Source organism: Ursus arctos, unplaced genomic scaffold (assembly GCF_023065955.2).
Source record: "Ursus arctos isolate Adak ecotype North America unplaced genomic scaffold, UrsArc2.0 scaffold_26, whole genome shotgun sequence".
NCBI lineage: Eukaryota > Metazoa > Chordata > Mammalia > Carnivora > Ursidae > Ursus > Ursus arctos.
The window spans coordinates 43,628,310-43,644,316 of NW_026622941.1; the positions used below are offsets into that span (position 1 = coordinate 43,628,310).

The 16,007-nt window shown below is 50.7% G+C and overlaps 1 long non-coding RNA gene across 1 annotated transcript; it reads right to left on the bottom strand.

Annotated features, from left to right (window-relative positions):
- Positions 1-2,707: 2,707 nt before the first annotated feature.
- Positions 2,708-5,211, bottom strand: LOC130541869 (uncharacterized). Its single transcript, XR_008955942.1, has 3 exons — positions 5,121-5,211; positions 3,921-3,959; positions 2,708-2,806 (listed from the first exon to the last, which is right to left on the bottom strand). It is a non-coding gene; the product is annotated as an uncharacterized LOC130541869 (long non-coding RNA).
- Between the last annotated feature and the right edge of the window lie 10,796 nt (positions 5,212-16,007).

A 16,007-nucleotide genomic window follows, 5' to 3' on the forward strand; every position in this document is an offset into this window, starting at 1 on the left:
ACAAGGAAAAAGGAAACCCTGCCGTTGGCATCAGTGTGGATAGAGCTTGAGGGCGTTATGCTAAGTGAAATAAAGTTAAACGGAGAAAGACAAATACTGTGTGAATTCACTTATGTGGGGTCTAGAAAAACCTGGACTCGTAGAAACAGAGAGTAGACTGGTGATTGCCAGAGGCTGGGAAGTGGGGGGAATGAGTGATGGGGTCAAAGGGTATGTACTTCTGGTTATAAGATGAAGCCTGTAGCCTGGCGAGAGGATGAGTTTGGGGAAGGGAGTGTGTGTTAGTTTCCTAGGGCTTCCCACAATAAAGTACAATGGATGATCTTGAATCGTGCTCTCTCTGAAACTGCTAGGGGAGAGTCCTTTCTTGCCTCTTCTGGCTTCCGGTGTTTGCTGGCAATCCTTGGCTCTGACTCCATTGTCACCTGGCCATCTACCCTTGTGTGGGACACATCATGTGTGATTCTGTGTCCAGATTTCTCTCTTCTTAGAAGGACAATAGTCTTACTGGATTAGGGGTCCGCCGTAGTCCAGTATGACTTCACCAGTTACCTCTGCAACGGTCCAGCTTCCAAGTAAGGTCCCCTTCTGAGGTGCCAGGGGTTAGGACTTCCACAAATGATTTTGGGGGACACACTTCAACACATAAAAGGGTGGCAGTCTACTTGAGTGTGAAGGGGCCTAGGTATCCACTGTTGATTGTGATCGGCACTTCAAGGGGGCTTGCTACCGGAGGGCCCCCTGTGCCTCGTGGGCAGCGTTCTCAGAAATGGGGGATGTGTGGTCGTGGAGGGACGAGGGAGGAGGGAGATGTGTTTCTTCATTCATTTAAAACAGGGTCTGGGTCGAATTCTCTCACCTCCAGGATAGAGGGAGTGGGTGTCATGTAGGACGGAGGAAGGACCGTTTAGAATCAAGGACTCTGGGAGCGCTAGAAAGCAGACCTGTCATGCGTCAGGCTCGGGAAGAGGGCTGGTGGGAGAGTGATTGCCCTGTCTTCCTCCGTAGTCATGAGTGTGCTTCCCCTGCTGACCTGTGTGCAGAGTGTGAAGTGTGGTCCCAGACTGCGGTGGAGGGAAACAGGGGATACAGGATAATCACATGGACCGTTGTAATGGGTTCAACTCGCCTTTTTAGTGAAGTGCCAGCTGTCACGACAGTGGCTCATTATTTTACTGATCTGGTGTAACCAGCTGTTGCCATCCACTTTGGCCCAGGGTAGAAAGTGTGAATGGAAGGCAGGAGGGATGAATTTTTAATAAGGGCACCAGAAAATGGCTTTAATAGAATGACTCAGGCTTTGACTATTTTGGGGATGACAAATCCTGGTTCTTTGGAAGTTGACTTAATTTTTGGAAACGCTGAAATGTCACTGGACACTGTGTGTGAAGGATTAGACCAGAACTGGAGTGGCATTTGCGGTAGAACAAGGCCCAGCACGCGTGGCAATGGCTCAGTGTGAATTAAAGGGCTTGTTAGAGGCTGTGTCCTCAAGGCAGGCTGTGACTGGCTGAGGTTCTGGGTCAGGACACCCAGGGCCTCTTGGCCTTCTGGGTAGGGCTTTGCTCTCCATCTCCTCCAGGACCCACCCCACAGAGAACAGACACACGGTGAATTGGATGCTTCTGTTTAATTGTGCTGGGCTGCAAGCATGTTTAAGGCTCTGCGTCCAGGGACCCCGTTCTTTTCAACTTCTCAGACTCCAACTACATTGAGTTTTGCACGCAAGTTTTTCAGATTTTGTCCCACGTCAGCTCCACCTAGAAGAAAGCAGAGGCGAGAGTGAGGCTCATGGGGCCCAGGCACGAGCTCTACCCTGTCTGTCCCCCTCAACTCCATCTTCTGCTTTCCAACCTCACCCAGCCCCTGGAGGGCCTTGCACAGAAGTTGGAGGGATGGTGGGAGGTCAGATTCACCAAAGGCCGAGGCACCTGCCCCTTCCCCACCTGGGCAGGCTCTGTAGTGACGAGGCTGGGGCTTGGACCCCCAGGGCAATCTAGTACCAGGCGACCATGTGGTTTGAGTGTGGATGAGAAATTGGAGACATTTAAAGGCACAAATGGAGACATTTGAAGGAGGGAAGGTTCAAGGGGGAGGGGAGGGGCTGTGGTGATTCCCGGTCTCCTGTGTGGGGTGGAGTCGAGCGTTCCTGCCCTCCTCCTGCCCCTGGATGGTGGGTGCTGAGTGTTCCTGTTCCCACAAGGCTTTGCCTTGGGATGCACTCACCCTTATAAAGACGTTTTCCAAGCTGAACTCCTTTATGCACTGCTTTTTTTGCTTCTTCTAAGCCATGTCCTGCTACCAAGAAATCTTTGTTTGCCAGGGATTTTAATTTTGGAGCAGAAGAAATCACATGAGCAGAAAAGTCACGTCATTTTCAAGAGAACTCCCACCTTCCCCTCCCACCCCTCACCAGACCTTGTCCCTATACAAATTCCTAAAGTGAACAAGTGTTGCCGAGGGGCCCAGCCTCTTTCTTACAGGAAGGTGGGAGGGCAGGGAAAGAAACCATGCAGGAGCTAAAGCTACCATTGCAGAAGCTCCGTGTGGGGGTGCGGTGTGCACCCTCGTTTGGGCCTTTGTGCTCAGGTGAATGAATACGTCTGTTTCTCCCTGGGCTCGGCTCTGTGGGTGGAAGTGCCGTGGAGGCCTGTGGCCAGAGACTTCTCTGGGTTGTTAGCCGGCATAGAGACAGACTTACTCAGTGGGTTCAGCTCTTCTGTACTTGGGGCGGCACCATGTGGCTCCTGGGCTGGCTCTTGGGGAGAAGCAGGTTTTGCTGCAGATGTAGTCGCTTCCGGTTCAGCTACAATTGGTTGATTTTAGCAAAGTCACAGGGTTTGTTTATTTTTGGAACGAGCGGCAGGGCCCTGGGATGCCTGATATGTGCTGGGTGCCAGGGTATGGAAGTGGTAAGATTTCTACACACAAGTGCCTGTTACGGACTGAATGTTCTCCCCCTCCAAGTTCGTATATTGAAATCCTAACCCTCGATAGGACGGTTCTAGGAGGTGGCGCCTTTGAGGTAATCAGGTCATGGGGGTGGCGCTCTCATGAGTGGGGTTAGTGCCCTTATAAAAGAAACTCCACGGCTCTTTCTGCCATGTGAGGATTTAATGAAAAGTTAGCAGTCTGTAACCTGGAAGAGGGTCTTTACTAGAACACAGGCCTGCTGGCACCCTGGTCTTGGACTTCCAGCCTCCAGAACTGTGAGAAATAAATTTCTGTTTTTAAGCCATCCGGTCTCTGGTGATTTGTTGTACAGCCCAGATGGACAAAGATGGTGCCTCTTGGAAGGAGGGCAGGGGTGGGCACTTCTAATGGGTAGGGCTGGGGAGGGATTTGGGCTAAGGTATGGGGGGAATCAGAGAGCATGTCAGAGAGAAGCTGGGTCTTGAAGGCAGGATTTTGGCAGGGGCTATTCTAAAGGGGCTTCCTTGGGGGCAGGAAGTCGGTCAGCCAGAACTCAGGGCAAGGACTGTATGGGACAGGTGTGGGGAATGCAAACCAGTTCAATTTAGTGGGTGTGGGCGGTACGTGAAGGAGACATATGGAAAACAGGGTTGGAGATGATGACGAGGCTGGATGGTGGGCACCTTGCTAAGGAATTGGGAGGGTGCGGGTGAAGGAATTAATATGGGACATTTATGGGACATGGGACATTTCCCTTATCATTTAACCTCATCTTTTTCTCCCTTTCACTCACCACAAACCTTCCCCCCCTTCTTCCTACTGATTTTGCCCACCTGGGTTGTCCCATTTCATCCTTAGGCTTGTCCCACCCCAATCCATGCTTCTCCCATTATCACCAAGAGCAGGACACAGCCCCCGCCCCGCATTCCTCTCCCAGCCTCTACCCACATCCCCAGCGGTTAGCCTCTCCCCTTGAAGGCGGGGACAAGAGGGAGGGAAGGACTCACCGGCTGCAGCCCCCAGGGTGGGATCAGAGGAGGCACCTTCTGCAGTGGAAGAAAGAGGCGACAGTGAGGACCGAACCTGACCCCTGTGAACCCTCCCACCTCCCACTCCTTATCCTCAGCTCTCAGCAGAGTTTGTGGACACAGGGAGACACACTTCTGCCTCATTGGCAGATCTAGCCCCTCCTACAGTGGTTTGAAGCAGGTTCTCCTGGGAGAAGTGTAATATTCTCTGAGAACTGCCCTCCTCCCCATGGCCCCTGGCCTGTGAAGGTGCCCTGAGATCCCCGCTGGGGAACCCGCTGGGGTTGGAGGCACTTGGGCTCCTCTGTGGCAGAAGGGGACGGTGCACGGGCCATGGGCCATGCCTGAGCAATTTCTGGGGTTAGAACCCAGGCCTCATTCTCTTTATCCTTTCAACACGATGTTTAAGCTCTCTGCTAAGTGGAGGGGGCTTCAGTGCTGAGGAAGTGGAAAGACCCCGGCCTGACCCAGCTTCCATCCCAGTACATAATTCTCAAGTCACCGTGTGACGGCAAGTCCAGCTTGCTGGGATAAGGGGTCTAATTTTTCTTCCATGTTCACGGGAGGCTTTTTTGAAGAATTGATATCTAAACTCAGATTTGACAGATGAGAAAGCGTTGGGCAGGTGACATTCAGGGTTGGCTGGGGGAAGAGGACAGAGAGAGGAAAAAAGTTCCCGGCAGAGGGAAGAGCAGGAAGGAAGGTCCCAGTGTTCTTGGAGCAGCGGGGCTGTCCTTGTCTGAATAGTGCCTTTTTGGTACTTCTCGGGAAGAGGCATCCTGAGAGACAAGGCCATTGGCAGGGCTCACTGCTTGGCAAAGTGGAGTGTGGGCTAGATTTTAGCCCCACTACTCCCGACCTGGCACCCTTGTGCTGGGGACAGCCTGCCTGGCTATATTCGGTGGTCCGGAAGCCCTGCAAGAAGGCAATGTGGTTAGAGCATAGTGGGTAAAGGATGGTGTGTGAGGGGATGAGCCAGGAGACCAGGCATGGCCGGGGGTTCCTGGCCCCCTGACCAGTGGGGTAAAGAGGCTGTGCGTGGAAACCTGGGGGCAGGAGTCATTTGCAGAGGCAGGAGGAGCCAGGACAGCCCTGGGAAAGAAAGAGAGGAATGAAGACTGGTGATAAGCCCGGGGCTGTCAGGGCTCTGGTGGCGTGCAGGGCAAGGGCCGTACTCACCAGCATTGACCAGGGCTCCAGCCAGAGCTGCCAGGAAGAGGAGAGCCGAGAATCTCATGCTGTGGGATGAGAAGTGAGTATAACCAGAGAATTCTCAGAGGGTCTGGGAATAGCGGTGCTGATACTGCTGGGCTCTTTTAAGGATACCAAGGGCCAATGGGAATCAAGTTTGGAGGGGTGTGACTTCCTTGCCCTCCTCCCCTTCTTCCCCAAACTGTCACTTGCTAAGTCAACAAGGGCAAGCTGGGGCTGGCTGACTCCTGGCATCCTGGCTGGGAGGTCCTTTCCTGACCGACTGCCAGCCATCCCTTTCCTTCCTCTTTTCTTTTTCATCCCACTCACCCTATGGTTTCAATCTCTGGGATCTCAGGGACCAGACGCAGAGCAGGTTTTGTTTGGGGAGATTCTGGAATGTGTCTGTTGAAGGTATTGGTAGGACTGGCATCTCCCCAGGAGGAGGTTGGGGGTTTGGAAGATCATGTTGTCTACCCCTTGCCTCGATCTGCGCAGGACTTGGTGCAGAGGCTTGAAGACTTCCCCACATTAAGCGGGTTTCCTTTCCCGGGAGGCCACGCTCAGGACATTTGGGGACTGAGTTCATGGCTCCTTTCTCCTGTTGAGGGGATGGCTTTGGAGGCATGAATGACTTCTCTAGAGTTGTCTTCTGCTCTTGAAGTTATTATCTATCCCCTAGGAGGAACCCCCCAAACTCCACACGGGCCCCTGTCAACCTCTATCTTCAGGTCCAAGCGATGGGAGCCCACATTTCTGAGAGGATCTTCTGGTTGCAGGACCATGGTGGTTCACTGAGGTTGGTTCTCCCTTCAAGTGGGGAGCTGATCCATGGTGTGAACAATCCAGAAAAGCAGATAATTCTCTTTGAATTGGGATTTCTTCCTTCCTTGAGCTGGGATTCAAGAGGCCAGGATCTTGAGTTCTGCCTTTCTCATATACATAGGGCAGTACAGTGTTATATACTGGAAGACTCTCGGATTTTCCTTTGTCTTCTAGGAGTTACAGCTCCTATGTAGAGGCCAGTGATGGAGATTGAGTAAGATAATACACGGCAAAGCATTTTTTAGAGACTACATTTCTATGCAGATGTGCGGGAGACTTGTAGTTTGCCGAGGGCTCATCTTTCTGGGTAGGTTTGGCTCAGGCAGGTACTAAATGCTGAGTGGAATGGGGTCAAGGAGAAACAGGAGCCAGTCAAGGGGCTGGTGAGGGACGCGTAGGGTCCTGGATACCAGTTTGTGATTCTCCATTTGCTTGGTGTTGGCTTTCAGCAGGCTCCAGGTGGTTCTGCAGGCTTTCCTGCCTCAAGGCTGCTCTGGAGATTGGCGTGGAAAGGGGATATCAGGAAGTTTATAACATGAAGGTGCTTGGGTGCCTGGGTTCAGAGCATTAGCCCCCTCATGAGATAAAGGAAGAGAAAACTGATACGGTGGGACATTACAGGCATGAGGAGTGGGTCCTTTCGGGCTATCCTTAACCCACGTTTCACCCATCCTTAACCTCCAGGTAAGATGACGGTCACATTCAGGCGGCTGATCTGCTCCAGACATGGCGCGTGGGAACTGGTTAAAGTAGCAGCTTGCCCACTACCTTCTTGTGTGATTTGATACTGAAGATTTATGTGGCTTCTAACGGTGGCCAGTAGATGAAGAAGTGGCATGCATTCAATTAAGGTAGGGATAGGACTTGACATTGACTGCCCACCTAAGGGTCGGGGCCTGGGGGCCTTGAAGATGGTGGAGGCCTTAACCTGAGGCGGAGACCTTGAGGGTCAGGAGAGAGTTTTGACCACATCAGTGCCCTGGGATGTGTGTGCATATGTGTGGTGTGTGTCTGCCTGTGTGTCTGTGTACATATGTGTGTATACGCATGTCTGTCTGTCTGTGTCTGTATGTCTGTATAGTGTGTGTACACTATAGTGGGAGAGGTTCTGACTCTAGATCCCAAATAATCGCCATGAGTACATAAAAAAACCCGACAGGAGCAAACCATGATATTTACACAAGTTTTTCTAAGAGGAAATTAGAACTTTGGCATCAACGCCAGAGCTGTCACAGAGAAGGGTCTTTCCAAATGTCACTGCTCAGCCCTTTTCCTCTCCTAATCCTCTCCTTGGCCTCATGAATTAAAGAGGCAGGTATTGACATAAATGGGGGTGAGATGGAAGGTAGGGACACTTGTTCTACAGAAAATTTTCAGTATGTTGTAACAGGGTCCAGGTGAACTGTTATCCCAAATGATAGGGCCTGGAAAAGAATTGGATATGGATATTAAAGAAAAGAGATATGCCTCATGTATCCGGGTGAAGAGCTGTCTTCTGTGATGTCTCGTCTCCTGGGGTATCTGACCTCCATGATAACTCTGTCAGCTGCCAATGTGTCTTTTCTCCTGTCCTGGTTATTCTCTATTCATCGTTCTTTGCTCCCCTCCCTGCCTCTGATTTATTCTCTGCCCATCTCTGCACTGGTCTGGAAGGGTGACCTTTGTGGGGTGCATCACCTGGGCTCCCTTGCCCTATAGCGTCTGGTTGAGTTTGGCCAATGGGAGATGCTGGTGGGAGGTCAGAATGGGAGGAGAGAGAGGTCGAGGCATTTGTTCCTCCTGTTCTTTCCCTGCCTTTGCAAGTGTGGCAGGTAGGTTCCTTGGTAGGTAGACTTCTAAGATGGGTCCCAGAGATCCCCACTTCTTGGTATTCATGCCCTTGTGTCATACTCTCTGCCCAAGCATGGGTTGGATCTAGTGATTTGCTTCTGACAAATAGAAAATGGCGAAAGTTATAGGACGTCAATTCTGAGATTAGGTTATAAAAGACCATGACTTTTGTCTTGCTTATACACACACACACTCTCTCACCCTCTCTGGGTCTTCTCAGCTTGCTCGCCCTGACGAAGTGAGCTGCCATGGCATGAGCTGCTTTGTAGAGAGGCCCACGTGGCAAGGAACTGAGGGCCATGGTAGCCTGCAGCCAGGGAGAAACAGAGGCCCTCAGTCCAACAGTCTATGAGAAACTGAATCCTACCAACAATCATGTCATTGAGTCTGGAAGTGGATCCTTCTGTAGTCAAATCTTGAGGTGACTGCAGTCTCGATGATACCTTCACTGTGCCTTGTCAGAGACTCTGAGCAGAGGACCCAGCTGAGCTACAGCTGGACTCCTGGTCCACAGCAACCGGGAGGTAAGAAGTGATGTTATTTGAAGCTGCTAGGTTTTGGAATAATTTGTTAGGAAGCCAAAGATAATTAATGCGACATGGAGTAGCAATGGCTGTCTTCCTCTAGGACAATAGCTTCTGTCTGGGGAAACTGTTTCCACAGCTTCATCTCCTAACCGGTGTCACGGAATGCCATTCCTGTCCCTGCTGCTTCAGTGCTAGGAATGGTAATGGCTTCCTGCTGTCGTGAGTACTTACTTGCACCTCTGTAAATACCTGTTTTTTTTTCATTAAAATGTCTCTTAAAAAGGCCCTTCTGAGCATGCCCTCTCTTTTCTGCCAGGACCCTGAGTGATACACCCCACCCTGTCTGACCCATGTTGAACGTCTTTTCCTTGTTCCCCTCCTCCTGTGTGGTAAACCCTGTCCTGGGGTTAGAGGTTAGCAGACACTCCAAAGGAGGAAGTGACACAGACTCTTGGGGTAGATAGCTCACATATTCAAGACACAGACATAGCTGTATTTAAAGGGTTATGTTACCCTGACGTTGGGGTTCACATGGCTCGTCTTCTCTGCCAAGCTCTTATGGGCTTGCCCAGCTGCCATACTCCCCTGATGCCCTTGGGTAATATCCATATCCAATGGGGGAGGTATGAAGACAAAGCCACAGAGGGGAATTTTTTTAAAGACTCTTGATCTGCTCATTTAACAAACCTACAGCCTGTAATATGTGCCAAGCAAGCACTGTTCTCAGAGCTTTAGAAATTTTAATCTCATTTAATCCTCAGAACAACCCAATGAGATAGGTACTATTCATACTTTCACTTTATATAATGAAACTAAGGCACAGGCAGGGTAAGGGGCTGGCCCAAGATCACACAGCTGGCATCAGGCACAGGTGGTTTCAAACCTGGGCTTTCTGTCTCCAGATTCTGGGCTATCAATCACAAGCCCAGGTTTGAATATCAAATTCCATTTTATATTAAACACTAGGCTTCTGTAACGTTAAGTTTCTCTAGTCTGAACTAATCAGTACCTGTATTAATCAGGATTCTCTGGGGAAAACAGCTAATTGTGTGTGCATATGTATTTATTTATACATATAATTGGCTCACATGATTATGGAGGCTAGCAAGTCCAAAATCTGTAGTTCCTGTCTGAAGGCTGTCTGCTGGCAGAATTCCCTTTTACTCAGGGAAGGTCAGTCTTTTGTTTTAGTCAGGCCTTCGACTGATTACATGAGGCCCACCCATATTCTGAAGGACAATCTGCTTAACTCCAAGTCCACAGATGTAAATGTTAATCTCATCCAAACCTCCCTCACAGAACATCTGGAATAATATTTCACCATATATCCGGGCACCGTGGCCCAGTCAAGTTGACACATAAAACGAACCATTACAATATTCTTCAACATTTTGATTTTGGAAGGTTTAGCGGACATCAGGTAGGGCCTAGAGGGAAAAAAATACATGTCATGTGCAACTTCAGGAAGCTTTTTCCAGACCTTAATGTGAAGGACTCTTTTTGTCTTTTTTCTTTTCTGTTCCCGGTGAGCTCCAGAGAGCCCAGAGTAAGTCTGTAAAGAACAAAGAGCCAGCCCTGCTGTCTATGGTCTAAACAACTAGAATTCTCATGGCTCCCGTGTGATTCAGACACTTCACTTGGCAATGACCAGATAGGGACTTGGACAGAAAGGCCAGGGTTGAGGGTTCAAATTTCAGTGCCTACAGGAGTCGGGCAGGTAACGTAAACGAGCCAGGATCAGCCAGACAGACCAGATGTAGGGCAGGCGACAGTGCAATGCTAAATGATGTGTTTTCAGGGCTAGGGCGTCAGGAGGAAGTGGTAGCGCTGGGGCAAACTGGGGGGTGCCTATGCCTTCTAGAGTGGTCAGCTGCCCTCCCCTCGAGCTGCTTGTTGACATTCACCCTCTTCAAGAGAAATTGGGGTTCTGGATTTTCATGTGAGATGTCCTCATTTTATTTATTTCTTTTTCTTCTTCTTTACATTTTATGTAGTATTTTTACTTTTTTATTTTGAAATAACTTCAGACTTACAGGGAATTTGCAAAAAATTATAGTATAGAATCTTCACATACTCTTCCTAGGTCCACTGGGGACAGGAGTCCCCAAATGTTAACACTGAATCATGGTTGCTTTATCAATCTTTGTGTCTCTTTTTCTGTATTTTCCTGAACTTTTTGAGAATTGGAGCTGAATTGTTAGTCTAGACCCCTTCAGAACCAAGTGTTTAGTTCATGACTATTCCCATGATGGCAGATTCTGGTTCTTGTGGGCTAATTTTGTCTTTGGAAACAACAGTTAATTAACGAGCCAGGATTTGGTGGAGTTTTCTTTTTCTGCAAAAAGTGCTTCCAAATATGTCAAATCTCCCTTTTCCATGTTTTAGTGACACATTGAGCAGATTCTAGGTTTTTTAGTGTTTTTGGTTATTAAGGGTCCTTCCAGTTTAAAACTTTACCTCCTTTTTTTCCCCAGCAGACAGTTAACTGGAGAGACATGAAAGGGGAAGGGGTCCAGTTCTGAATCTCAGGGAGGTGGGACAGGGCAGGCAGAGATCTTCTGAGATCTCTCAGATCCTGAGATCATGACCCGAGCCCAAACCAAGAGTTGGACATTCAACTGACTGAGTTACCCAGGCGCCCAAGAGTTGTTTTATTTGTCAGAGAACCCCAGCCCCCACTCCAGGCACTACAGGGACCCTCATGTGAGGTGGCTTTGCTGAGGGAACCGACTGCTCTCTCATGGGAAGGTTGGGAGGCCGATACACAGCAAATTTTACTATCCCAGCAATCCTGTGTGCGGGAGCAGGCATGCACCAACCTCTGTCCCCCCTCCCCACCCAAGGCTGGATCTAGAACATTCTTGATGGCTTTGGTGTCTTTTTGGCTGCTGATCCCTCACGGGCTGTTGCAAGAGATGCGGGGGTGAAAGGAACAAGAGCTCCCACCTCACGCCCACTGGTGGTGCTTACCCCTCCAGGCCTTGCTTTAGGGGACACTCACTCTTTCCCAGGCCTTTTCGTTTTTAGCATCTTTCAGGTCTTTTTCTACTGCCTCAAAAATGTTTCCTTCTTTTCAGGGACTTTTCCTGAGTGGATTATGATTCAGAGTGGAGAAAAGACAGATTGCCTCATGGAAGAGAATGTTAGCTCTCGCCCCCCACCCCTCAGGTTTTCATCCCCTGAACCAACCTCCTAGTGTGGAGAGGTTTTGCTCAGGGGACTGGCTTCTCCCTCAGGGGAATATGGGTGGGCCACAACAGAGACTGCCACACGGAGCAAGATTGTCTGTGAGAGACTAGGGTGTGGGCACAGGTGTGGGGGGATGGAGCTCAGCCAGAAAGGAGAAGTTGCCTCACAGAGCGGCGGGGAACTCTGAGGAACTCTTAGGCTCTAGCCAGAGTGGGGGCAGGGAGCAGGCTTCAGACTGCTGGGACTGGCCAGGTGAAGGGTTGGGGAGGTGTCCAGGGAAAGGGAGGTTGGGTGCAGGAAGTCCTCCTGTCCTCTCTGCCTCAGAATCCTTTCCTGTGGACTTGTGTTTGCTTTGGGGTGACAGAGCCAGCCTTGGAGATATGCGTTTGTGACTTAGCTTTGTAATTTATTAGCTCTGTGGCCTTGGGAGAGGTGGTCACTTGCCCCACTTCAATTGTTTTTCATTCGAAGACTGGAAATCATAGTCAGTACCCTGCAGATTTACTGAGGAATATTTATGTCAAGATGGGCCATCTCCCACCCCCTTCATTCCCACGTCCAAGTTGGGGAGCTGAGCATGACATGAAAACTTTGGTTTCTGGTCCTGTTGGTGACATCCCTGAGACATCTTCTCCACATGGAGTGGATCCTGTCCTTGCCTGTTTCCTGGGGTCATGGCGAAAGCACACTGAGGTTCATTTCCTGAGGTGCTTCCTCTGTGTTTGGCACTGCTGGCCCAGACAGACAAAGGTGGGCAGGTGGTGGTGTTGCCTTGAGGGACACACAGTGGGCAAGGGCCTCACTTGGCTTAGAGTGACAGTTGGCATAAGAGGGAGGAGACATCACACCCTGGAAGAGAAAGCATGTCCCTCCTAGTCCACAGGGTTGGGGGTGGAGTTCTCTTCCACCGTTTAGTAGCTGACTGACTTTGGGCGTGTCGCGTGGTCTCTGACTGTCCCAGCAGTGCAGAATCATCCGGGGCCCTTGTGAAGTTCGATAGGAAAAGCTCGGATGGGTAGACGGACGGGGAGAGGCTCCTCCCTGAGCTCCGGAGCTGCCCGCCTCACCTCCTCAGGCACCCCTTCTGTACAGCTCCCCCTGCTCTCTCCTGCTTGGTTCACTGTGATCCTCTCTTGGCTTTCTCTTTTCAACATACAGACATCTTAAAAATAAACAAAATGTATATGTTATCCCTTTCTAGCTTCTTTCCAACCCTTTTACAAGCCAAAAAAACTACCTCACCATCCTTGTGTTACTTGACGTTCCTAACGCCCTGAATTGTTCCCACCACCAGCCCTGGGACAGAAACCGTCCTTGCCAAGGTGCTCAAATATAGTCCTCACTTGCCAGCCTGTGGGCTTGTGACACTGCTCACTCCTTCCCCTTGGCAATGCTGGGATGCTCTCTCTCTCTTTCTCCCCCTCCCTCCCACCCTCTCTTTTTGGGCCACCTTTCACCCGTCCCCCCTTGACACACCTTTCCTTGTCCCTTCACTGTTCTCGAGTGTTCTATTCTTAGCCCTTTCCTCCTTTCCTTACATACACTCTGAGTGACTCATTCTTGGAGTCACACTTACAACTCCCACCTCTTCATTGGAGCCCTGACCGGTCGCCTGAACGTGAATACCCAGCAGCTGGCAGGCAGTCACAGGAGGCAGCGACACCTGGCCAACAGAGCTCTGGACCCGGTGCTCTCACGGGCTCCCTGTGCTACCCCCTCTCTCTGCATCAGTCAGCCTGTCCCCGGGTTAACCGTGCAGGGCGAGGTCTCCCAAGCCAGACCTTGAGCTGTGTGGTGTGGGGGCCACGTTTAATTTGTCTGTGCGCCACCCCCAGCGTGAATCAAGATGCCTAACACAGTAAGAAGGCAGTATTTGTGGTTTTTTTCTTTCATGAAGTGAGAATAATGTGTGGAGCTACATGCCCTCGGAATCTGGGCTGAAGGCACGTGGAGCTCGTCGACCGTGCTTAGATTAATCTCTTGGAAACCAGGAATTTCCCTTGTCTGCCGAGCGACCTGATGTACACTTTGCTGGAGTATCGGTGCGGTTTATTAAGTGAACGTAGCCTGATGGCTCCCTCTGTCTTGCAAGGTGGGCTGGTGCCTGTAGAGTAGAAATCTGCTGATTTAGGCCATTGAAACTTCTTTGAGTCTGGAAAGAGAGCTGGCGTGTTCTCAAAGGTGTGGAGAGTCTCTTTGGGGCTCCACGGTGAAGAGGGCTGGCCCCGGGCTCCGAATTCCTAAGTGGTCCCTGGTGGGACTCCCCAGGAAGGGCCCTGGGGACAGGTTAGGATATGGGGACTCTTTTGCTTGAGAGAGAATGGTGCTACTGTGTTCACCTGATGGCTTCCAGCAGGGTCTTCAGAAGGAAGGCCCAGTTCCTGTAGTTCAGGCTGGGAATAAAGTTGGGAGTCAGGGGGTAAGTCCAGCCTCATATCAAAGGTCGGGGGGTGGGAGGCCGTTGTGGGCAGGAGCGGGGAGAATTCAGAGGAAGGTCGGGGGGCGCCAGTCCTTCTGCAGATACCGGGCACCGGCCTCAGAGAATAAGTGTGACAGGGGTTCTTCCCTGTGGAGCCCATCGTCCAGGCTTGGTAATAAAGCTCCACCAAAGAGTTCAATATTAATATGGCCTATAGTGAGGAGTACCGAGAAGAGGAAGAAAAGGAAGGTCTAAAGTAGTGTAGGGCTGCTGGGGGGAGAGGGGTAGAAGTGTCAGCTGGGAAGCTCAGAGGCATTACGGGCAGGAGAACGAGGGGTAGGCGGTGCTACGCTCCCGGAGATCTGAGACCAGGAGCAGGGGAGGGGCAGAGATGGGAGGGGCTCAGGTGGCAGGAGAGCACACGTGTGTGTGTGTGTGTGTGTGTGTGTGTGTGGTGTGTGTATGGGTGCATATGTGTGGTGTGTGTGTGTGTGTGCGTGTGTGTGTATGGGTGCATATGTGTGGTGTGTGTGTGTGTGTGCGTGTGTGTGTATGGGTGCATATGTGTGGTGTGTGTGTGTGCGTGTGTGTGTATGGGTGCATATGTGTGGTGTGTGTGTGTGCGTGTGTGTGTATGGGTGCATATGTGTGGTGTATGTGTGTGTGGGCGTGTGGTGTGTGTGTTTGAGTGGAAGGTATGTGCAAGCTTACTTTCTTCCCAATTCAAAAGTCATCCTGACAGATCATTACACAGCCAACAGGAACAGTTAGTTCTTGGCTATTTGCACAAGCCTTTGCCAGGAGGAAATTAGCCTCGGGACGCTGGAATCAGCACCACCGCCCTGCCCCCTTGACTCCCTCCACTTTCTGGGCTTCAGGAATTACAGGGCGGGTACTCCCAGGAGTGGTGCTGAGGGGTCAGAGGTCTGCATTGTAAAGACTTTTTTTCATTAATTTAAAACAAGATGTTTTTCATGAATTTAAAACAGCTCTGTAACGACCCATGACCAAGCTGAGGCTTGGAGAGGGAAAGGGGCGAGTGGAGGGGGGTAGCAGGCACAGGGATGATGTGCTAAAGACGGCAAGTCCTCTTTCCCTGGATGTGGTTAAAGAAAAGTACAACCCGGGCCTCTGGGTTATTTGAGTGGGCGATTGTTCCTAGATGCCTGGTTAAACATCCTGTGGCTGCTGGGGTGCTGATCTGACCCTCCTCCTGTCCTGCGGGTTCCTTCCCACTCTCCCCACCTGGGTGCAGAGCCCGGTCCTCAGCAGTAGGCTGGGGGATGTGGAATACAGGGGGAGAGGTGACCTTTTCTTTAGGAGGGTGGGAATGATGTTCCCTGCATCCAGGACACGGACAGAGGGTGCCTTTACCCGGTCGTCTCACACTGACCACTCTGAGTGGCTTCACTGGTCTTTCTGGCAAGCACACGTGGCCACTGCAGTCACTAGTTTTTTCCCTGAGCTGGTAGAAGCTGACCAGTCACCTTGGTCAAGTGCACCACGTATGACTAGGAGGTAAACTGGCTGAATTTTACCCAAGCTTACCAACAAAATGTTCTCAGAGTCAGTGTCCCAGGCTTTGAATATCTCAAAGTGACACCATGTACTTCTGAAAAGTGAGCTAATATTTGGAAATGACCAACTACCCCTTGGAACCAAAGGTGAGAAAGAGGTGGGGAGAGGTTTGGGCTGAAACTCGATTTGGTTGCTTCATCGTAAGACTCCCTTGTTGTCTGGCTTCCAGACTGCTTCTGGAAGTCATTTCAAAAGGGGAGACCATTTTGGAGCAATGGAAGTCCACTGGCATGAGTATGGCTTTAAAGTGACGAGTTTGAAGAATGTGGAGAAGTTCGGGTTTCTTTGAGATAAATAGATTCTCCCCTCTCGATTACCAGCCAGTTAGCACTGGTCTTTGCCAGGTCTTTGGAACACTTAGTACGTTCTCAATCCCTTTATCCTGCCAGGATGGAGAGCTGAGGACTAGCAGACCCCAGAGAATTGCAGGGGAGGGACTAATCTGGGGAGACTTCATGGACCCCGAGGCCCCCAGGAGGAAAGGAGCTGGAATGCGGGCCTTCAGGG